The sequence below is a fragment of the Neofelis nebulosa genome, chromosome 6, assembly GCF_028018385.1.
Source record: "Neofelis nebulosa isolate mNeoNeb1 chromosome 6, mNeoNeb1.pri, whole genome shotgun sequence".
NCBI lineage: Eukaryota > Metazoa > Chordata > Mammalia > Carnivora > Felidae > Neofelis > Neofelis nebulosa.
Genome location: NC_080787.1, coordinates 77,172,055 through 77,197,389, shown reverse-complemented (window position 1 = coordinate 77,197,389; position 25,335 = coordinate 77,172,055). Strand labels below are relative to the sequence as shown.

Sequence of the window (25,335 nt, the reverse complement as noted above, 5' to 3'; positions counted from 1 at the left end):
AGTTTAGCTCAGGAGACTGGACTGAGCTAGTGAGGCCTAGATTATGGTTTTGATGTGTAGGTGCCAGTTAGCACACATGTCCTGCAGGCCAGACTGTACTCTGAACCCAGACAGGTACTCTGCACATATATGGCCATGATCTTGGAGAACCAGATGAGAGAATGAAGGTATACCTGTGTAAATCTGTCATCATAAAAACAACTCAGTTGTAAGGCTCCTTGATGAGGTGTCTCATCTTGGTAGCAACTTCTCTGCAAATAAATGTGAGTGTATAAATATGTGGTGGATACATCTGCAAGTTTTTAAAGTGAGAGCTTGACAGGTTTGGGCTAGTCCCAGAAAGCAGTCTAGGCAAAATTACCATGGTGCCAGTACACAGGGTGGAGTTTCCATAAGAGTTAGGCCACTGCTGCTCAATTTCCTGCTTCTTCAGCCATGGAAAAAAACAAGCTGCAGTTTTCTTTATAAACCATTGTATAAATGACTCTATGTCCTCAGGGGTGGTCAGATTCAAAGAACTCTGCTGAAGAGACTTCTCTGGCCATAAAGAAACAGTTCGGATTGAGAATATACCTTGTGGCCAGTTACCACATGGAAAGAAAAGAAACAAAGGGAACATTCTTGCCCTCTAGAAGGTTAGGGGGAAAGACTGTGAAACACGTGAAAAAGACACAAATAAGTCAACAATGAAAACATGAAGAAATATACTTACCTAAATAGAATTAGACACATGCAGCCAAGTAGCCTCATCAATGGACAGCTTCACATATGAAGTAATTTTTGAGCAGAGTTTTGAAGATATATCCAATGTAGTAGGAAGGATATTCCTGCAGGGACATAAATGATGTTTACCGAGTAGGTTACACACAAGAGCACAAAGTGTGAGCTGTGGAAATGCATTTCACTTGTGCCATTGCCTTTCTCTTAAAATCCAAACAAAAATCTGTCCTTAAACCTCATAACCTTTTGTATCTAGTGATGCCCTAATACCCTCATGAAGGCTGTACACCAATATCCTAGTTCTTTTTCTGGACACAAGGTGTATTGTATTTCTCTGCCTTCTGTGACCATATTACTTGTGTTGCCAGTGAAATAAGAAAGAGGTGTCAAGTATTACTTCCAGGAGATTTGCTGTGTTTAATACTGTTGATGACTTCGTTTTTGAAACTCTCTTTTCCCATCGCTTCATGACATCACTCTTTTGACTCACCTTTTACATCATTGATTTTGTATTTTAGATATAAAACTCAAATAAATCTCATCTACTTTCCTGGGTTTTAATTAATATATATGTAACTAGTAGGCTGATGACTCCTACATATGTTCCTCCTGCTCCAGTACATGCCTTACATGCAGAGGCCTGTACATGCAAAGGTCATTTAAAAAGCCACCATATCAACAATTGAGTTTATCTCTCCTCCCAAATCTGATCATTCTTTAAAGTCACAAAATTGTTAGCTGGGAATCTTGTTGCTTTCTCTCTCTCAACAATAGTTCCCCAATACAATTTGCAACCAGATGTTTTCTGTCTGTTTCTAAATTTCATCGTTCCATATCTTTCTTTCCATACTCTCTCTCTCCTCTATAATAACTTCTGGATTGGTCCTATTATCAATCCATTCTCCACGGAACTTTTGGAGAAATCTTTCTAAAATACAAAAAGTTATCATGTTTAAATCCTCTTGCTTAAAATCTTTGATGTCACCTCATTATACTAGAGTTAAAATGCAAACTCTTTGAGAGCTTTTAGTGAGCTATCCCTTACTTAATAGAATGGTTTCATCACCTGCCACGTATGCTTTATACTCCAGCCATGCTGCTTCTCTTTTGCTTCCCTGAACTATGTGCTTTCTTTCCTCTGTGCACTTCTACATCATGCTGTTCCCTGTTAGTGGACTTCATTCACTTTGATAATGTCTACTTTTTATTTTAAAGCAAACGAATAATTGTCTCTCTCAGAAAGACTTCCATATGCTTCAACCTGTAGCACTCATCACTCTGATTGGTGGAAGGTGATTTATATATCAGTTTCTCTTCCAAAACTGTGTTTTGCATGTTGTTCAACACTATAAGCCCATCTTTCATTTGTGTATTTCCCACATCTCTTAAATGCCTGACATGCACTAGGTGTGCAATAAGTGTTTAATGAAGGAATTAGCAGCTGATAAATTGGGAAGCCTATGATTATGAGTTTTGCTTTCAACTGAAGAACTTTTGGGAACCATTACAGAAATTTAATAAGGTGATAATATACAGATGATACTTGCAGAGGGTAATAAAAATGGAGAGGAGTTGGCATCTGAAATTTAGCAGAGATGGTGTGAAGTCTGTTGTCGATAGTAAGAGTGGGGAGGAAATGAAAAGCTATAGGATTCTGGCTTTTGATTCTCCAGAATTTCCTTTTTCATAATTCTCACTGTAACTCATGCCTACTATGTTTAAAGCTGGTATAAAGTGTCAAAGGCAGAGATAGTAAATACTTTGCAAGTTCAACTGAAGGGCAGACAACTTGTTAGAAGAGGTAAACATTTAAGCCTTTAATTTTGAAGTCTTCCACAGTTTTCTTGACATTAATGTTGCCTTAATTTTGATGTTTATGATATGATCAAAGACACTTATCCTATATGTAATATGTCTTTGGTTTTCTTTTTACTTTTTTTACTAGAAAGTCATTTTTCTTCTTTTAACTACTTTTGTCTATTTTATTTTACTTCTGTGTGTGTGTGTGTGTGTGTGTGTGTGTGTGTGTGTGTGGTGTGTGTCTGCATTTCTTTTGTCTCACTGGACTGTCCAGAATCCTGGAAATGGAGAGGGTGATTGAGTGTGGTTGGCTCTTACCACAACCATACAAGTAGGTGAGGAATAAACTTCCCAACACTGCTTGGGCTCTCAAATCCTGTGTCCTCCCAATTCTTTCAGAGTTGGCAGCTTGCTTATCGTTAGCAAAAGCTAGGCATAATTTCAAATGTTACATTGCAGAGAAATCACTCTCTCTGTCACCAGAAAAGAGAGAGACAGAGGAAAGATGACTTTTTATATCTGGAACCTGGCACTGTCAGCCATTTGAAATTTGTCTCCCAGACTGTCTGGCCTTGGCTTGGAGAAGGCAGGGTTGCTGTGTAGCACAAGGAGGTGCAAAAACAAACATGGGCACAAAACCAAATACTTGACTGCAAGAAATGTTCTGAAAGTTATAAAAGTGAAATACTACTTCCAGCTGTCACTTTATGCAAGGATTAAGTTGAGCTCAAGAGGCTGCAGAAACAAAGTAAGAAAGTGAATTATTCATTACAGTATCTATGCAAGTTGTAGAAGATGCTTGGGTTTTCTACTGATGGATTACTGGTGATCCCTTTGTCTATTCATGTACATACTCACTCATTCACTTGTCTTTATGTATATATTTGAAGACATGTTGCTGTTAAGGGGGCAAAGCTTCATATTCTTTTCTTCTTATAGCCAAGAACACTCTGCTCACTGGTCACCCTTTCTTTAACACATGTTGACCTTTATGGTGGCTCTCTCCTAAGCTTATGATCTGCACAAAGCATGTTGTTGAAATGAACATTATCATCCAATGATCGGAGTGTAAGTCCATTAAACACAGTTAAGTGCATAGTAAGACTTTTTGATTGGTAAGAGGGTGCTTAGACAGATATGTTCCAATCATTGTCTTCTAGACGTTGATATCCATAATGTACAGCTCTTCTTCATGGTGGTCTATCAGAGGTACCACTCACTGGCTCAATGTCCATACATGGATTAGAAACATGTCATCATCCATGCCTATACATGACCACAGCCAGTGTCAGTGTCTGGGAGTCTTTCCATTGACTCAGTTTTTCCCCATCTCAAGGCCACTTCAGAAGCATGCAGCAGAGACATAGATGGTGAATTAGCCACATACTTTGCACTGCCCCAATCCTATATCTAATTTTCATTTTTAACATGGAAGTTGTTGCCTAAAACTCATATAGATGTTTTATTAGTTTTCAAGGGACTGGGGTAGGGAGGACTTACTTTCAAATATTATTTTCAAATATTATTTAAGAACCCAGGTTTTTCTCCCTATAATCTAGCTTGCTAAAATCTCATCTGAAATCTAGTATTTCTCAAACTGATTACCCTTATTAGACTTTGATAATTCACGACTGTAGGAACTTTTGAAGCACATGCTTACCTTGTCCTAGTCTCAGAGAAACACTTCCACATGTGGATTTGAGAGCCATGCACTGGAAGGAAAATAGGCTAATCTGATCATAAACCATGGAGCCCTCCTAAAACTGTATAAACACCGACAGAGGTATTTCTCAAAGTCTGAGCCAGAAGGAAGGCAACATTTTGTGAAGTATGTGAACATTCATTCAAATTCAAAGCCTTCATTCAGCCTGCGGAATTTGTACTAAGCAGTATGTCTCATCCTCTGCCAGCCGGCACCCAGCATAATATTCTGAAAAATTAAATATTTTTGCTAATGGTGTTGTTCCTTAACTATTTAAAAATATTTTCTAATAAAGGAAAAAGTCATGTCAAGAGTAATATTTTATGCTATTCATCCATTAAAATCTTGAGTTGTATAATGAAACTCTTAAACTCTTTCAGGATAATTTTCATCATTCTGAGTTAATAGTCATACTGTACAAGGGCTGAGAGCTACCTTTTGTCCTTTGCTTATAGATACAATATAGTAGGTATTTATTTATTTTAAACTTTATTTATTTATTTTGAGAAAGAGAGAGAGAGAGCAAGGGAGGGGCAGAAAGAGAAGGAGAGAGAGAATATCAAGCAGGCTCTGCACTGTCAGCACAGAGCCTGATGTGGGCTCGATCCCACGAACCATGAGACCATGACCTAAATTGGTACCGAGTCGGTCACTTAACTGACTGTTAAGTAGGTATTTATTATATAGGCTCTTTGCACTTTGTTTCAAGTTTTTCCTTGACACCATTAAGTTTATTTTTAAAAATCTTTTAGGAAGAAATTATCAAACTGCATTGTGATATGAGAACACTAAAAGGAGGAGCCCAGTTATATTTTTATCACAGAAGAGTACTGTAAATAACTTCACACTCATGAGTCAGAGATGTCATCAATGAAGAGCTTGCACTTGTGAAAAAATGAAATGTCTGTAATTTTCACAAGGGAGCATATCCATTTTGAGCAACAGTGAGGGAAATTAAGGCTGTTGAAGGATTATGGAAAAAACAGTAGCCAATACCATTTATTTTACACTTACTATGTGCCAGGCACTGTGCTAAGTACTCTCCTGACTTGGAATTATCTCATCTTCCAAACACTCCTATTAGATAGCTGCTTTTGTTATTTCCATTTTATTGCAAGATCTGAAGTACAGATGAATTTAAGTAATCAAGAGTTATAGGCCAAATTTGTGGGGAATAGGAAAAGGTTTTGTTTTGGGAACATAACATTCTTATATCTTGAGATTCTCATTGGCTTTATTATAAAATCACTTACGAAGAAATTTTTTTAATTATTGCTATCCATTGGGATAGTCTTCCTGTCACATAGAATTATGCTGACTTGACTAGGACAGGGATTTTCAAACTTTGTTCCTTGGATCCCTAAGGGTCTTTGAAACACTTTTAGGGTATCTGCAGGTCAGAATTATTTTCATAACAATACAAAGCATTATTTGCATTTCTCACTGTGTTACATTTGCACTGATAGGGCAAAAACAATGGTGAATAAAACTGCTGGTGCCTCAGCACAGATCAAGGCAGCGGTTCTAAACTGTACTAAGGGTCATTGTATTCTTCTCCAAATAGTCACAATAAACAAACAATTTTTTAAAAGCAGCTTCACTTAAATTGTCCATGCTGAAGCAGCATAAATTACTAAATTTATTGTTTTGATCCTTGAATATACATCTTTTTGATATTCTATGAGAAGTACATGCAAATCACTTCTGCTATCAAAGTATGGTGGTTATCTCCAGGAAAAGTACTTGCACAATTAATTGGGTTCTGGCCAGTTTTCACTATTTTTTTTATCTGAAATAATGTCTGAGAGACAGACCATGGTAGTTCAGAGATGGGTACACACGTTCTCAAAAATGAACAAAGTGAGCCTGACTCTTCAAGGAAAATAACTGACAATATTTTTGGTCAATGATAAAATACAAGTTTTAGGGCAATATTCAGAATTTTGAAAAACATGTCCGTCGGCATGAGCTTGAAAGCTCCTAATACTTCAAGACTTTTCTATGCACTGTGATGTCATTGAAGTGTGTGATTTTTTAAAGATTCTGTATAATAACAACTGTAAATGACCAATGCATAATATTATAAAATCATACATGAGTAAAAGATCCATTCAAAATGCAAGATATACCAATGGGTTTTAGTGTAACAGAATATGAAAAGTTCATTGATAATATCAGATTTCACACTGCAACTAATTTGTAAGAAATTACTACTAGTTGACTTTGAGTAGAATGGTAGAAGAATATCCATAATTCTCTGAAAGGTTATTAGAATCAAATTTCCCTTTTCTATATACATATCTATATGGGGATAGATTTTCACATATACTTCAACCAAAGTAACATACCCCAGCAGATTAAACATAGATGTAAATATGAGAATCCAGCTTTCTTCTGTTAATCCAGACATTAAAGAGATTCATATTGGAAAAGTGTAAAAAAAAATGTCACTCTTCTCACTAAATTGTATTTGGCTTTAAAACAATTATTTTTATAAAGACACATTTAATTTCCAATAAATTAAATATTGATATATACAACAGACACAACAAAAGGTCTTTGGGGTCTCTAATTTTTAAGAGTTTAAAGAGTCTAGAACTAAAAAATATGTAAACCTCTGTTCTTGGAGAAACAAAACCCCATGAGAGAAGAGTTTACCTGCTCCTAAAGACTGGTAGAGGGAAGATATTCGTGTGGGAAGTCAATGAAATGAAGGTAATAACATGGCACAGCAGGGTGGCGGATCAGGGCCAGCCAGCAAAATGGGTTAGATTGTCTACGTTTTATTTTAGTTTAGTAAGGAAACTTTTCCTAAAGTGATTTTTAAAGCAATCGTACTAGCTTGTTCTCTCTTTCAAGACATTTTGTTTTTATAAAATTACAGCCTGGAAAACACACTATGTGTTTAGTCTGAGTAGGTAGCCTGAGCTGTTTGTTAAATACCAGATCTCAGATTTGTGGCTGTTCCTCAAAAATAACTACACGACACCGGCAATTAAATTTATGTATCATTTTGATTATTTATACTTTAGTGAATCAAAGGAGGTAAATAGTGGTCTGCAGCTGAGCACTTTCATCAGCATTTTTCAGCAAGCCTTTTAGATTCTCTCCATTATGAAGCTGGATACAACACACAATCTTCCCATTGAACAATCTGGAGGGAACTGTCACCCATGCTACTTCCATCCCAACATCTTCCCATTTCTGGAGTTGGGTGTTGTTGCATTGCAAATATGCCCTTTTGAACCATGGAGGACAAGCATGTTTGGTCTCAACTATTTTCACAATGTTCCATCTTTTACTAATGATATTGTTGATCATTCAGCATTAGGGCTTCTTTAGCCCTGCATCTCAGGGTCCCATGGTATCATATGTAAATACAATATTGCACTGAATTGGATAAGCAGTCAATGGCCTGGTAGGAAGATTACTGAATAGGTGGGTTCTCTTTCACTGATGCTCCTGCTCCAGCTGTTTTGACTCTTCAGGTGATGAACATGTCTTTAATTCAGACTTGCTGAATAAACGGTATGGGTAACTTCCAACTTGCCCTAGAAGATAATCTTCAGTGACTAGGAACTGTGCATTAGATGGAAGTGAACTAAATCACTTCCAAAGTCCCTTCCCACATTTAACATTTGGTGGCTCCTGGATTGCTCTGCCCATTAAATGAAAAATAGTTAAATGACGGCGGAGGGAAACATTTAAAACAACTGGGGGTGATTGTATTTGGCCTGAGCCTCCTCATCTGCAAGACTGAAGTGGGGGAAGCTTGGCTTTTCTCAGTGTAAGAGAGCTAATGAACATCCACCTCAGGACATGCCACATAATAAATTTAGACCATACCACTGCTTGTCATATCTAAAAAGGAAGAAGTAATCTGCATTTTGAAGCAGACTATGGGAACAATTAGGTATTTTGGAGAATCTGAGTAACTGGTTTGAACGAATGGAGATAATCTTCATGGGGCTTGGAAACTGCAAAATTAACCAAGAAATAATTTAGGTTTAAGAAAGGAGTTAGATTGCACATTAAAAAAAAAAAAAGTGTTTGGGGTGCCTGGGTGGCTCAGTTGGTTAACCATCCGACTTCAGCTCAGGTCATGATCTCGCGGTCCGTGAGTTCGAGCCCCGCGTCGGGCTCTGTGCTGACGAAAGCTCAGAGCCTGGAGCCTGTTTCAGATTCTGTGTCTCCCTCTCTCTGACCTTCCCCCCCGTTCATGCTGTCTCCCTCTGTCTCAAAAATAAAGGTTAAAAAAAATTAAAAAGAAAGTGTTTTTAAATCTGTCTATAGATCTTTGTCATCAATAACAGGAAAAACCTCCTTTATATGACTAAAAAAGTATGTTTAGTATCACTGGTAATTCTGTACAATTAGGAAAAGCTGGTGGTCTGTGTTGAGAAAGGTTTTGAGGCTGAGCTTGGATCAGAGGGAAAAATATCATGTCTGAGTAATAATTGTAATAATAATAATAATAATAATAATAATCGTAGTTAATTCTTCCTTTAGTTTGTGCTGAGTATTATTATTCCCACTTTATTCATGAGCTGAGTGTAGACAGTTTAAATATTTGCCAGAAATACATGATGGAGTTGGGATTCAAATACTAAATCCTTCTGAAAGACTACTAGTCGCTATGACACTGTGGATAAATTATTACTTCTTAGGACCTTCACTTTCTCATTTCTAAAAAGTTTTGGACTGCATTGCTTTATAAACTCCCTTTCACTTAAATGTACTTTTGTCTCTGAACAGTCCATTCGAATGCCTCATACTCTGGCAATCTTGCCCTCCTTTCAATCCCTGGAATATTTATCACCATTTGGCCATTCATTGCTATGCTGGGAATTGCACTGCTGGTTACATTATCCTTTTATGCATTTACATCCTGTTACTCCACATACATAGGAAATGCTTTGAGAGGAGGGATGCTTCCATGTCCCCCCACAGTGACTAGCACAGTATCTTGCACATGGTAAAGTTAATAAACATTGATCGGTTGTTTGATATGACCCAGGCCAACATGCCATATTATATTATATTATATTATATTATATTATATTATATTATATTATATTATATTAAAGTTGGGCCTAGTATTGCCACAGACAGAGGGGGCAATAATATGGTCATTTCTGAGTCAGTATTACCTGAGGTATGTTAGATTTAGTGATCTAGAGTTGAAGGTGCACTCTATACCAGAGCCGATGCTCCCTGCCCTTCTGACCGTTATGAATGACTGTTTATCTTTTTGCCTTCATCAACAGCAACTATTTATTTAGCAGCCTGACTTAAGACATTCTGAATATATACTCAATGAAGGCTTTCTTTCACTATTATTTTTCTGTGGAGGGTAAAATGCTGTCTTGTTTTTCCAGTTCTCCTCCTAAGTGTGATGATTTAGATGTTCCTGCTGTTAACTGGCCGATTTTCCATTTCCTTCTAGCATTGAGTGCCCCACGCTTCTCCACAGAAGCCACTAATGAGCTTCTTGCCTTTCAGTCCCAGCCCCCCACCCCAACCCAGTTCATTAATAGCATAGAATTTCAGCAATGCCAGATATTCTGGACCTTATCTTTTCTCTTTCTTTCTATTGCAACAAACAAACAAACAAACAAACAAAGGAAAACTTTTATTTGCTGAAGTCACTAACTCAGTCTTGTCTGCTTTAAGACCCTAAAATTGAATTTATGCAAGAAGCTTGGAATTAGCTTTTCAATCGGGCTGAAAGCTTACAGATTTGACCTCAACTTTCCAAATGAGTATGCCTTCCCCATTTTTTTTCCCCCTCTTCCCATGTTCAGTCTTTTTCAATGGTACTTCATGCTTCTAAGTGTGCTTCTTCCTTCTTCTTAATTAATATTGACCAAGTTCCCAAGTATATGAGGAACAATTCTAGGGACTGTGTGGATGGAACATAGAAATGAAAATGTTCCTGCCCCATCCCTTCTGCTTGACTTCTGGCTCTAAATGATGCCATTCATTCTACCCGCCTGCTGGCCCTTACACAACTTTCTCTCATTCAGACAGTGCCAAAGAGCATCAATGCCCTTTTGTCCTGCTTCTCTTATAGCCTTGTAGCAGCACAGAGCACAACAGAACTGTCTGCAGCACAAATCCCATTCCTGTCAAACCTGCTCTGCCTCCTGTCCTCTGATGAACCAGCAGTCTTCACAGCTGTGTCTTCCCAGAGTGGATTTCTGAATACAAGGCCTGACGTTTCTCCTCTCATGTTCTTCCTCAGTGCTTCTTAGAGAGTCTAAGCCGGATAGAGAGCCACACCTGTGCCTCTCAGTGGATAACTCCACTTGTTGGTCTCTGCCTCCAGGTTCTCACAAACCACACCTCAGTGGAAATTGTGGTATAATTTTGCCGTCTTCTTGATGTCTTTTTATTTTTTTTCCTGCTTCTGTCTCAGGGCTCACAAATTTCTGTACCTCATAAATGCATAGAGATAAGTGCAAAGAAAAATGAATATATTTCTGCCTCCTTCAAGCATGCATAAGTCATCACTCCAATGTTCATAAACACATGTTGAGTCTGCCTCAGTGCTCTTGCCCAGACATGGATGATGTTTTATTTTCCCTTCTTTGAAAAATTCTAAGTTTCATCTCTTGTGAAATTGTCTTGGACTTCACTTCAGATTCAAGTCCAACGTGCGTGAAGTCATACAGATGAGTGAAATCTGTTCCCAGAATCCGTGAGGTAACAGCAAGCTTTTCCCAGCCTTCCCGGACATCTCCCCGTCTGATCAACAGTGGGAAGTTATAAGTGGTAGCTTTTCATACCATTACATTAATTATGCAGGGTGGAAGCATTTGTAAGCTTTCTGTAAAAAGACAGAAAACTAGAGATTATAATTCTTTTATGTTTGTGAGGTACTCCTCACTGCTCTACTTGCAGTTACAGATTTTTTTTTCCTTCTAAATGTTCCACTCTGAATTTTGGAAACTTGGATGTAGGAGTTAACCCAGAATTCACTAATGGGGATTAGTCCTTATCTGAGACTTCAGACAGATAACTTTTTTTTCCTTATCACTGAAGCATGTTCATGAATGGTTTCCTTGCCTTTATTTTCCTAAACAGTTATAGAAAGTTCGTTCCATTTTGCTGAATACAATACTCTTCAAAATTTCACAACACAAACATACAACTTACTTATCTCCTGGGTATTATCTAATATACCATGGAGAGATGAGAGCTTTCCCCAAGGCCTTCCCTTCCATGAACTTTTGTGAATTTATTGCTGGGCCCCTGGTATCTCCAATTCCATCTCTAACGACTTCAGCTACATTCTCAATGCATCTTCAGTATCTATGGAGTATTTACTATATGTCAGATCTGTGCTAGGGATAAGAAGATAACTAAGAAATGGCTCTACTCCAGTGAAACTCGGGTTCAGAGGTAAGATGGGGAGGGAAGACATGGAAAGTGGTGACACATACACAGTTTGTTACAATATAATGTGCTCAATTTTATAAAAGGAAATTTTGTAGGGTACCCCCATGAGAACGTTTTTAACTCTGCCAGGGGAGTCTATTGGGAAAAAAGGCTTCACTTAGGATATTGGAGTTCGTTTTGAAAAATGGGAAACAATGCACCACAACCTGGAGAGGAGAAGAGATTTCAGACAGGGAAATTAATGTTGTCAAATGCTTAGTGGCCATGAATAGGCCAGACTGGCTTGAAGAAGGTAAGAAAATTGATACAGGAGGAGTATAAGGTCTATGAGCAGAGAATCTACAGTATTTGACTAGCTTCCCTTTGTCATGTAAATAATTATAGATTATTCTGAATTTACTGAATTTACAGGCACAGCTTGAAGATGGGTAAGACTGGATATACCTACTGCCCTTGTCATTCTTTTGCTTAGTACCAACACTCTTAAAATAGTTAAGAAGTAAGTTAACTGATGTTCCCCTTCTCAAACATTGACTCTGGTTAATCTCCTGGAGCTCTTTATCTTGATGTAGATAAACCCAGGCCTTCCTCTTAATTATCAGTTCAGTGGTTGAGTAATCAGACTATCAATGTCTCCCCTATTTGTATCAGCAACCTGCCTCACTGTCAGGAATCATGAGCTGCTCCTTTCCAGATAGAGTTGTTGTGTGCCAGCTTTGAATACCAATTTAGAGATCCATAATTTATTTTACTTCCAAAAAGGTAAGGTACTTTTAGCAAAAAGTGACTATTGGTACTGACATGTATTATATATTTTCCCCCTTTATCAGAAAATTATACTTTTACAAGTCACCTGATCAGTCACTGAATGAGTGACCATGGGATGGGGCTGGGGAGAGAAGTCTTACATGGACTTTAACAGGTCTTTTCAGGGTTTATCTGGGATCTTAATAGATAATGTGACACCAACATTACTTTTGGTAATGCAAAATCATATCCCCTCCTCCGGCAATGTAAAAACCAAACATGAAGTTTGCGCATTTTGGTTTATGTTTATTCCTTGCCCGAAATTTCAAAAGTGTGTAAGAACTGCTGGGAAATATATTGTATTTGAGGCATTGCAAACAGAAAGAAGGGGAGGTGACAAAGAAAAACAAAGAAAGAATGTGAGGAAGAGGAAAGAGGACAGGAGAGGCGGGGCGAGGTGGGGGTTGGTGTTCTCTCTGTATGGGTCTAGACACAGGTGCCACGTGATTTGATATTAAATGTCAATAGCTGGGAGAAGACAGAAGATCCGCAGATAGACAGCCAGGAAGGAATGGAGTAGAAGTCTTTTTTGCTGAAAGCAGTGTGCAGCACTTGTGCAAATTTCCCTTGGGATTGTAGCCTTCTCTTTCATGAACTTCTCACTCCTGTTATTTCTAGTTCCGGACCATCTGATCAGAGACTACCGGAATTTTCAGCTCTCTAGACACTAATTTTAGGGGCTGAAACAGCAACCCCTCTGCAGCTCCTACCACAACTGCCACTGCCCTGCTGGGCTGTGGTGTTGTGCCAGCCCAGGCACTCTTGCCCAGGAAATGGAAGGTGGCATTTAAGTGGCACTTAGGACTCTCCTAACCAATCCTAAAGACTCTGAATCAGGCCAATTCTAAATTAAGCTTTCTTGGGTAAATGAATAAGGACTCAAGAAACCTCAGAGTGGAAAAAAAGAGATATGAAAAGTCGTACCTCCGATGTATTTCTACTAACCCCCAGTTTTGACAGGTATTAACATGATTCAGTGTTTCTATGACTTATCTTTATGCTTGGGATATTTTAGTGTTCCAGTTATAAAAATGTAACTCAATCAAGTCTCAATATTTAAAAGATTCAAATGATGATATCATAGATTTGGAAGAGGACTTTTTTTTTTTTTTTTTAACTTACAAGGAAATTGAGGCTCAAGGAAAGCAAGTGTTCTGAACCAAGTTGCGTAGCTGGCAAAGAAGAATGAAAAACCAAACCTCTTGGTATAGGATAGAATATGCTTGCCTTCAGAATCAGTTTTCGAGGATATGCACCAAAAGGACAGAAAAACAGGCTTATTTTTATATCACAGTATTTTTTAAGTCTTTCATAAAGTAATTCTGGAGTGGCTACTTGCAGTTTTTTATTTTGTTCATCTAAAGGTAAATTGCCTGGTGTCTTCCAAAACATTACCCAGACCCAGTGCTATGAAAGAAAGCTGGTATAAGTCTATGGCTCAGATGCTCTGTCTTGACCTCAGAACAATTACTTACCCTGAACAAAATGTACACTAAGGGATGCCAGTGCCTACTGTTCTGGAAAAGGACAACATTTGCCTTAGGATTTATACCCAGATTTCCACAATGCACTCAGACTCAGCACTGGGTCACTGGGCTGAAGCTCTGCACTGAAGCCAAGTGGTGTTTAAACCACCAGACTGAGAGCTTGTGTAGCATGGGCAATAGCCATGCTCTAAAATGTGACTCAACTGTGGTTTGAGATTTGTCTGTGTGGGGTACTGGAAAGAATGCTGCTTTGGGTTGGGCACACTAAATTCTAGTCCCTGCTTGGCCTCTAATCAGGTGGTCCAGAATAAATCCTGTAAATCCTGAGCATTTGTTACTCATCTATGAAATATCTCTGTCTTTTCTATATATAGAGTTGTTCCCACTGGGAAATAAGTTAACACAAATGAAAACTACTTATAAATGTAATGGGTTAAAAGATGTAGATTACTGTCAATGTTTATAATTCCTAATATTTGAATTGTATTAAAACAGTTAAGGCTTTGTTTGAGTATATGTAGTCAAATGTCTCCTAAAAGACTTCCTATGCTAAAATACAAAGCGAAGGATCAAAGCCAAAGTCTCTCGACACACGATGATGCAGAGGAAGATATCCTGGTTTGTTCTGTGCCTTTCAGAATAAATATATTAAATATTGTACATTTACATAATCAGACTGGGGAAGATGTGTCAATAAACTGAGGGCTCTTGGGATGTATTCACATTCTGTGTATTATTGTGTCTAAAAGCCTCTTTCCTTTTGGACTCATTCTCTTACCAGATCTTTCTCAGCAAGCTCCGTAACACTAATTTCAAAATTAAAGCTAAAGAAATATTTCCTTCTTTTGTATCTTTTTCCCCCCAGTAATTCTGCCCTTTATGTTCTGTCAAGTATTATCAATAAATTCAGTCATTCATTCAACTAATATTTATTAAAACCTATTGTGCACCATTACCACTCTGGGGATAGATTAATGAACAAAACAGACATATTGCCCTGTCATATTCATCATATTTTGCATTTATATGATATTTCTATATCTATTTGTTTTTTTATATGAAATTTATTGTCAAATTGGTTTCCATACAACACCCAGTGCTCATCCCAACAGGTGCCCTCCTCAATGCCCATCACTCACTTTCCCCTCCCCCCCCCACCTCCCATCAACCCTCAGTTTGTTCTCAGTATTTAAGAGTCTCTTATAGTTTGCCTCCTTCCCTCTCTGTAACTTTTTTTTCCCCCTTCCCCTCCGCCCTGGCCTTCTGTTGAGTTTCTCAGGATCCACATATGATATATCTCTCAATTTGTACTGTAGAATCTTTTAATGCATTTAAGTGACCAACTTCTGATGATCAATGTTCCCTCCTACTTGTCTACCTCCACTTTCATCCTAGAGCTTTGTGGTTCTAGTTCTACTCACCCACTCTTTTCTCTCTCCAAAATCAGCTTTTGAACTTTTTTCAAGGTAAAAGCTATTAGATAATCCATCTTTGGATGATGTTAGCCAAAGATGAGCAGTTCCAACATAATTATTTATCTATGAGATTCATAGCCTTCTACTTTGAATGTCATACTAATCACTAGCCCCAGAGCATGCTTAAAGTCTTAATCCTCCTAGGTCACTTAGCATTGCTGCATAAAGTTTATAGCATTTGTTAAATAGTCCATTGTGCACTTAGGTTACCTAACATTACTTGGGCCCTTACTGAGCAAAACAAAATCCATATTTGTCTTTGTTGAAAACATAATCATGTCGGGGCCCCTGGGTGGCTAAGTCAGTTAAGCGACCAACTTCGGCTCAGGTCATGATCTCACTGCTTGTGGGCTCGAGCCTCATGTGGGGCTCTGTGCTGAGCAGCCTGCAGTCTGCTTCAGATTCTGTGTCTCCCTGTCTCTCTGCCCCTCTCCCATTCATGCTCTCTCTGTCTCTCAGAAATAAACATTAAAAAAAAAAAAACCCTAAAAAAACTACACAATGGTCTCTCCATTGCTATTTGAAACTTTAAGTCTTTAGAAGACACTTCTATTCTCAGTCCAACCTGGTATTTGCTCTCAGTCAGTGGCTTCTCCTTCCACCACTTCTCATCCCCTGTCCAGTCTTACTCTCGTGCAAACCTTTTGCCACACCACATGCATCTGGAAGAACATTTCTGAACCCCAAGTCCATGTGTGGCAATCTCCTTCTTAAAGGCTCCTCATTAGTCTTGTGATAAAGCAGTTGAAACTCTTTAACTCAGTTCTCAAAGTCCTACACAATCTGACCTCTAATAATGTCCTATCTCTCCACTCTGTGTTCTCATCATGTCTTTTCATGCCTCAGAGTCTGTGAACATGTTTTCCTCTTCCTGGATTACTTTTTTCTCTCCTCTACCAACACAATATTCAGATCGTTCCAATTACCCTCCATTGTCTGACTTTGGCATCACTTTGTCCAAACAACAGCAGCAACAACACAGCACTAACCCTTCCCCAGGTCTTTCTGTGGGCTCTCATCAGTATTGACCTCCCCCTATTTTTACCTTCACCTATTACATCGTATTCTAATTATCTGGTTATTTGTCCATTTTACTATCTAAAGTATAAACCATAAAGCTAGGAACATCACCTATTTTATGCTCTGTTATGATTCTAGTATTCAGCTCAGACTCTGGTTCTTAGTAGATGCTCAATAGTTATTTACAGAATATGTGAATGTGATTTAGTTTCCGTATACACTGTTCTCTTTAAAACTACCATTAGGCTCTTAATCTATGACGTATCCAATGCTTCTTTTCCACTTCTACCCAGTAATTCTGGCACTATCAATGGTTCCTTTAAAAGCTCTTTTTCTGCACTGATAAAAATGAAGCCGCCCTCTCTGCTATTTATGGATGTATCTTACACAATAGATTCCTTGTGCTGTTTAAGTTCTCAATATGGGCACAGCTTTTGTTGCAAACTTCTGCTTACCTTTTTTCCTCAGGGATCTTATCTATTTTCATGGTTAAAACAACCATCTGTGCTTAGATGTCTTCAAAATTCCTGGCCTACCCCATAATACTCACTTGAGCTCAAGCTCTTCTCCATTGGATACCTCCACCAGGGTCCTCTTCTCCTGAAGCTTAACAGTTCTGAATCTATGCTCATCTTTTTTTTTTTTTTTGGGGGGGGGCTCCAAACAGCTTTCTCTCAACATAGCCCCATATTTATCAACATTCCTAACAATTCAAAATCATTTTAGATCGCTCTTTCTCCTTTTTATTGATATTAGATATACACTCAGATCAATGAATTATTTCTCTGATATGTTATTTGATTCTTCAGTTTCCTCCCATTTGAATTCCATTATCACAGTTTAAACCCCATGCTTCCTACCTAAGTTACCTTCTTTAAATATCTCAAATCTACTATTGGTCCATGTATATCCCATAGACATTCCTATATTTGCATATTCTTTCTATCTTAGAACATCCCTCTCTTACTGTTCTGTTTACCTGAGTTCTACCCTCTTCTAAAGGCTCAGTATAGAACTATACTTCATTATGAACATTCCCCAGTTGTACCAATCTAAAGAATCTCTCTCATAAGATATGATGATACTTAACTTATTTACTATGTTTTACCAATTAACATACAGTGTAATGAATATGTGTTTAAATATATACATTTCCAATTTAGTTCTCTGATCCAATTCAGGACTGGGGATTGAAAAGCAGATTTGAGTGATATTAGAAAAGGTCTTTATTCTAGGGTAACAAATTTAGGTTTGAATCAGAACTATTTTAAGACAGTTAATCTAGTGTCAGTGTGATCCAGGTAGATGTGTGCATGTGTAATGGAGAGGAAAAGGTGAAAAGGAGGAAGGGGAGCCTGAATGGAGAGGGAAAACACAAGAGAGGCCAGTTAGAAGGCTTGATAGTAGTCAACCTAAAGGTAATAAGAACATGAATTAAAGTAGAGACAGTGGACAAAGAAGAAGATATAAAAGTGAATGATATTATGGAAGCAGAATCAATAGATTTTAACAACTGAGGTGTTAGGAGTAAGGAAGAGAAGGAATAATTATAAGTCAATTAACATTGAATATTCATTCAACAGATATTCACTGAACACTCAGTGTGAGGCACACTCTAGATGATGCCAACAGAGCAGCAGAAAGGCAGGCACTGTCCAAATCCTCATAGAGCTCACATTCCACAGGATAAACCAAAATTACAACCTGAGTGATTGGAAGATGATGAAGCCATTAATATAGAGAGTAAATATAGAAATAGGAAGTTTCAGAGAAAAGTTAATATTTTTAGTTTTGTACATAATTATTGTGTACTCACTCTGTGCCACACACAATATTTTATTTTAATTACTTTGCCTGTACTAACTAATCTATATTATAATCCTGCGAATTAGGTATTATTAGCATCCCCATTATACAGATGAGGAACCATGTCATACAAGGCTAAAGAACTGAGCTAAGCTCTATGTAGTATTAAGTGAAGGAACAAAGATGAAACAAAGGTAGCCTAGCTCTTTTTTCTTTTCCTTTTGAGTTTGTTTGACACACAATGTTACATTAGTTTCAGGTGTACAATACATTGATTCAACTTCTCTGTAAAATATACTTGCAATGCTATTGCAACATCATAGACTATATTCTCTATGCTGTACCCTTTATTCCCATGATTTATTCACTCCATTAACTGGAAGCCTGTGCTTACCATTCCTCTTCACTCATTATGCTCATTCCGTCCTCTTCCTTTCTTTTAGCAACCATCAGTTTGTTCTCTGTATTTACAGATCTGATTTTGCTTTTTATTTGTTTTGTTTTTTAGATTCCCCATATGAGTGAAACCATACAGTTTTTGTCTTTCTCAGTCTGCCTTATTTCACTTAGCATAATCCCCTCTAGGTCCATCCAAGTGCAGCCCAGCTCTTTGACTCTACAGTCCTATTACTAGGGCATATTGCTTTGCTTTGGGACTAATGGAGAATTTTAGAAGGTAAATGGAATGCTTAATAGAAGTGTAGAGAGAGTAAGGACTATAGATAAACATCTGGGAATCAGCTACATACAAGGAACACATAAATCCATGAAACTAAATTACATTGATTGGAAAAATCATGCAGAGACAAATTTGTATTTTCATTTACCTTATAATGTATCAGTGACACATCCTACAGTGCTTCCATCGGCTTTTGTGTAATTACAGGTTTCCTATTAATTTCATATTCCTCTGGCTACTCCTTCTTTAATCTCTTTTCCTTTGTTCACTCCAATGTGGATTTTCAAGACTCCCTTTTTAATATATCTACTCTTCTTACTCAACATATTCTGCCTGGGTGGTCTTATATTAAGCCATAACTTCTCTTATCATTTGTATGGTAAGAAACCTGAATATTCAGTCCTGTCATCTTTCCTGAGCTCCAGAACCAAATTATAACTTCCTGGATATATTCAGTTAGATAGTGAAGTCACCTTAAATCCAGTGTGACCAAATGGAATTTATCTTCTTTACTTCCAAACTTCCCCTTGTTTAAAGCCTCATCTTTGTGAATAGAACCATTATTCACTGCAGCATCAACACTAGAAAACTTGGAGTCATTTGAACCCTTCTCTTTCATTTATGCTTCTATCCCTCCCATCTGATAGGTCATCAACAATGTTTTAAGTTTTTCTCATATTCATCATATAGCTGATCCAGCCTTGCCTTCATTCAGTTCCCACCACTTCTGAGATGGATTTATGCAATTGCCACCTAATTTGTGTTCTATAATACTTCTGGGATAAAATTGTTAAATTTAAATGGATCTTGTCAAACCCCTCCTTAAATTTCTTGTTTACCCATAGCTTCAGAATACTTCTTAAAATCTTCAACACAAGCTTCCTTATCTGCCTTTTAATTTATTATATTCATTGTCATGCATGCTCTACTCTTTAGCAATTTCCCCGAGCACATCCTTGAGTCACTACTGTGTGCTCTTGCACATTCTAGTCCCCCTACTGAGAATGTCCCCTCTCCTTCACTTGGCTGAAACCTACCTGTCCTTGAGAATTTTTATTAAATTTTACCACCATCAACCCAAAATCCTCCATAGAATTTCTCCCCACCCCAAAACTGATTTGGATGTCTTTTTTCTATATTCCTATCCAGTCCCATATGTTCCTCTATCATAGCATATACCTTACCACTCCATAATTGTTGATTTATTAGTCTGTCTTCCCTCTAGGCTATAAGATCCTTGAAAGCAAGAACGGTATCGACTCACCTTTATAGTCCTAGCATATATTACAGCCTGGGTACAGAGTGTGACTCAGTAAATTTGTTAAAAGGATGATTAATTAGGAAACAGGAAGTATTCCTTCAAAAAATACCCAAACCCCCTTTTGGAACTTCATAGTGTGAGAGGTAGATTTCCCAGGAACAATGGAAATAATTATAGAACTATGCGGAAAGACAAACAGACATTGAAATTATTTATTATTATTGGTGTTGTAGAAAGATGATCTTGTAGCATCTATAGTGACTATGAAATGCTATTGTCATATAAATATCAGATCCAAACTGTAAGCTACATGAGAAGGTGGTATACATCTGTTTTGTTCATATTGAACTCTAACACTTGGCATGAGTTAGGATTAAATAAACATTTATTGCAATTTGTTGAATGAGCACAGTAGCAGGTGGTCAAGTTAGATGGAATATATCATGCTAATATTGACAAAAATTAAAATGTGTTTCTAAAAAATACTTTGTATTGATTTTTTGGAAGCTTTTCTGTATTATATTTTAACCTTTGTATGTATGATGCCAGCTCTCCCCACTCCCATTTTGTTGCTATTTTTAAACTACATTTATGGTGTTTTTGCTTTACAAAAGTGGTTTTTGTTTATGTAGTCAAACCTTACAATTTTTCTTTTAGTGTTTCTGTGTTTCATATTATACTTATAAGGGCTTTCCCCACAGCAGGATTGGGAAAATATTTCTCTATATTTTGGTTTTATTTATCTATATTAAGATCTTTAGTCTATCTGGAATTTATATTTGTATACAATTTATTTTGATTTAATGATTAATGTGTATTTTTTGCTGTATATTAGTTTGTAACTTTGTAGTTTTCAATTTTGCCCTAGTTTGATTGTAAAAGACAGGGAAGATGCATTCAAAACATCTTATTTATGGGCACCTGAGTGGCTCAGTCAGTTAAGTGTCCAACTCTTGATTTTGGCTCAGGTCATAATCTCATGGTTTGTGAGTTTGAGCCCCATGTCAGGCTCGGCACTGACAGTGCAAAGCCTGCTTGGGATTCTCTCTCCATCTTTGCCCTTCCCACTCTCTCTCTCAAAATAAATAAATAAAAACTTTAAAAAACCACAAAGCATCTTATTTATAAAATCATCCCAGGGTAGATGACTCTTTCAGTTGGACTGCTGCATTCATCATCTCTCTGCTGGACTCTTGTGATACATTTCTTTCTTTTTTTTTTTTTTAATCCTTTTTTAAAAAAAAAATATTTATTTAAATTCAAGTCACTTAACATACAGTGTACTATTGGTTTCAGGAGCAGAACCCAGTGATTCATGCCTTACATATAAGGCCCAGAGCTCATTCCAACAAGTATTCTCTTTAATGTCCACCACCCATTTAGCCCATCCACCTACCCCCCTCCCCTCCAGTAACCCTCAGTTTGTTCTCTGTCTTTAAGAGTCTTTTATGGTTTGCCTCCCTCTCTTTTTACCATATTTTTCCTTCCCATTGCCTATGTTCATCTGTTTTGTTTCTTAAATTCCACGTATATTTGTCATATGATATGACATATGATATTTGTCTCTTTTTTCGCTTCATAATACACTCTAGTTCTAACCACATTGTGGCAAATGGCAAGATTTCATTGTTTTTTATTGTCGAGTAGTATTCCTCTGTGTGTGTGTGTGTGTGTGTGTGTGTATCTCACATCTTCTTTATCCATTCATCAGTCGATGGACATTTGGGCTCTTTCCATAATTTGGCTATTGTTGATAGTGCTGCTATAAACATTGGGGTGAACATGCCCCTTCAAAAACATTTTTGTATCCTTTGGATAAATACCTAGTAGTTCAAGTGCTGGGTTGTAGGGTAATTCTATTTTTAATTTTTTGAGGAACCTCCACACTGTTCTCCAGAGTGCATTCCCACCAACTTGCATTCCGACCAACAGTGAGAAAGTGTTCCCCTTTCTCCACATCCTCACCTGTTGTTTCTGGAGTAGTTACTTTTAGCCACTCTGACAGGTATAAGGCGGTATCTCATTGTGGTTTTGATTTGTATTTCCCTGATGATGAGTGATGTTAAGTATCTTTTCATGTGTCTGTTAGCCATCTGGATGCTTCTTTGGAAAAGTGTCTATTCATGTCTTCTGACCATTTATTCTCATAATTTTGCCTGTCACACTCCCCTCTCTACCTAACAATCACTAGGATACTTTTAAAGTACTAGAAGGAAATCTCCACCATCAGATGATATTTGTGTCTATTTTATTGACTGCTGTATCTCCAGCGCCTTGAACAGTGCCTGGCACATGGTAGGTGTTTAATAAACACATGTTGATGCAAACAATACTAGAGCCATGCTGCTTCTCTGCTTAAAACTCAAGAGCTTCCCTTTTCCACAATAAAATTCAAACATCTCTCAATACAAACCCACTGAGTTCTTTCTCTCTTCAAGATCCCATGCTATTCCTACAAGAACTTTATTGTTTAGTAGACAGGAGCTTAAATATGACTGCCTTAGAGAAGTCTTTCCTTACTTCACTATTGACAGTACATATACCTTACGTATTTTTTGTTTTGAGTTGTTTTATATCACATAACTTTGTCATAACAACTTTTTATAGCTCTGTTTGCTTTATTTTTATTTTCTTTCTCCTTGGCCAGAATGGAAGCTCTATGAAGGTCTGCACTTTGCCTATGTTTTTCTCTGATGTGACTTTTGTATACAACATGATGTCTGGAACCTAATATTTGTTAAAAAAATTTTTTAAGACTTATTTTTTTTTTATTTTTAATGTTTATTTATTTTTGAGAGAGAGAGACAGAGCACAAGTGGGGGAGGGGCAGAGAGAGAGGGAGACACAGAACCTGAAGCAGGCTCCAGGCTCTGAGCTGTCAGCACAGAGCCAGATGCAGGGCTTGAACCCACGAACCACGAGATCATGACCTGAGCTGAAGTTGGACGCTCAACCGACTGAGCCACCAAGGCGCCCTAAGACTTATTTTTATGGCAACCCTTAAAATGCCAGTGCTGAGGTTCCAATCAGTTAGCATGACAATTTTAAGAAAATAACTCATTGGGGTTACTCATCAATCAAAAAGAATGAAATCTTGCCATTTGCAACTATGTGGATAGAACAAGAGGATATTATGCTAAGCGAAATTAGCCAGAGAAAGACAAATATGACACTTCACTCATATGAGGAATTTAATATACAAAACAGATGAACATAAGGGAAGGGAAGCAAAAATAAAGAGGGGGACAAGGAGGGGAAAAAACATGAGACTTTTTTTTAACCTTGAAAAACTATCCGATATATTCATTCAACAACAGGGCCCCCAAATATATGATGCAAAAAAGTGGCAGAATTGAAGGAAGAAATAAACAATTCAATAATAATCATTACAGATTTCAATATTCGAATTTCCATAATAGAACAACTAGACAGATGATCTGGGAGGAAATAGAAAACTTGAACAATATCATAGACCAAATGGACCTAAAGGGCATCCATAGAAAACTTCACTGCAAACAGAATATATATTCTTCTCCAGTTCACAAGGAACATTCTCCAGGTTAAATCATATGTCGCACTATAACGCAACACTCAATAAAATACAAAGGATTGAAATTATATAAAGAATGTCCTCTGACCACAATAGAATGGAATTAGAAATCTTAAATACAGAAAACAAAACAGGAGGGGTTGTGGGTGGGGGATGGCCTAAATGGGAAAGGGGCATTAGGGAGGACACTTGCTGGGATGAGCACTGAGTGTTATACATAGGGGATGAATCACAGGAATCTACTACTGAAATCATTATAGCACTATATGCTAACTAACTTGGATGTAAATTTAAAATTAATTAAAACAAAAGAAAATAGCTCATTAGTTAAAAATACATTAATCATGAAACACTTGCTGTCTTTAATTTTATTCATGTTTGATTATAAAAACAGCAATATCAACAAAACAAACTATGTTCAAGCAGATTTGATTACCTGGTTGTTTTATTTAAAGCGCTTAAGTACCAATAGATGAAATCATACAAGTAGACATAATTGAAAAAGCATTGAGAGCACTTGTTCATTAACACATAAATTATATAGATGTTATACAGAAAATGAGTGACAAAACCATCAAATGAACAGGATGATAAAGGTATTAAATAATTAAAGATGAGATGTTAGAAAAAATGTATGATCTCTTGAAAGGACAAAACAAAAAAGCATCATAGGAACTTGGACAAAATAAAGAAAATGAACATTCATTGGGAAAGACATTATAAAAAGTTGATGTCACCTGTTAAATCCATAAGTGATACTTAACTGTGTGTTGGTGCCAAGGAGAGTGTTATCTGGGGGTATGAAGAAGTCCTGTTGAAGCTGTAAAATAAAAACTTCTGGACAGTTGAGAGGAACAATTAGGAAAAAAAAGAATGAAGAAGCGTATAAACACTAGACTATTATTTTAAAATATAAAAGATAATATAGCAGAGGAGAATAGAAGAAATGAAAAAAAAATAAAATAGGAGGATACAAGAATAAAACGGATAGAAAAATTTTAAAAATATGGAAAGGCAGAGAAAGAAATTTGGTAAAAACTCATGTAAAATCATAACTATCCTAGAAATAGAAAATAATAATGTGTTAAAAAGAATACAATAGCCAAATCATGATGACTGACTGAAAGCAATGTTTCCTTTTCTGCTACTTTATGGTATGTGTCAGCTTTTAATAATTTTTAGATTGCTGTTTTATCTGAATTAAAAATCAAGCAAGCCAAGAAAAATGAAAATAAATAAATCTTTTTTTTTTGAAAGGACTTTGTCTTTATTTATTCTTCTGCTATCACAAGGTAAAAATGCAAATATCAAGCCAAAACTGAAAGTACTAATGGGAAGCTAAACATGGTTTCAGTCAACTAACACATATTTAATGAGCTTTCATTGTGAGTTCTGTGTTCTTGGATTGTAGAGATAACAAGTATGGGACTCTGTCAATTATAATGTAATTAAGGAGTTAAGAAATAATTACATGACTTAATTCATGGAAAAGCCATATTATATCTACATTCAATTCATTTACTGATTTGTCAGTATATAGAATTTATAAAAAGATGAATAAGGCATTGTATCACCATTTGCAAAACAAAAATGGCTCCCAGAGTTGAGCAGCTGGTTGGAGTTTAGG

The 25,335-nt window shown here is 37.0% G+C and overlaps 1 long non-coding RNA gene across 3 annotated transcripts in view; it reads right to left on the bottom strand.

Moving 5' to 3' along the window:
• The window catches only part of LOC131514487 (uncharacterized), a 268,581-nt gene that overhangs the window by 117,213 nt on the left and 126,033 nt on the right, over positions 1-25,335 (bottom strand). For all 3 annotated transcript variants that reach the window (XR_009263094.1, XR_009263092.1, XR_009263093.1), the window contains exon 2: positions 713-827. This is a non-coding gene — a long non-coding RNA (uncharacterized LOC131514487). The remainder of the gene's footprint in view (positions 1-712; positions 828-25,335) is intronic.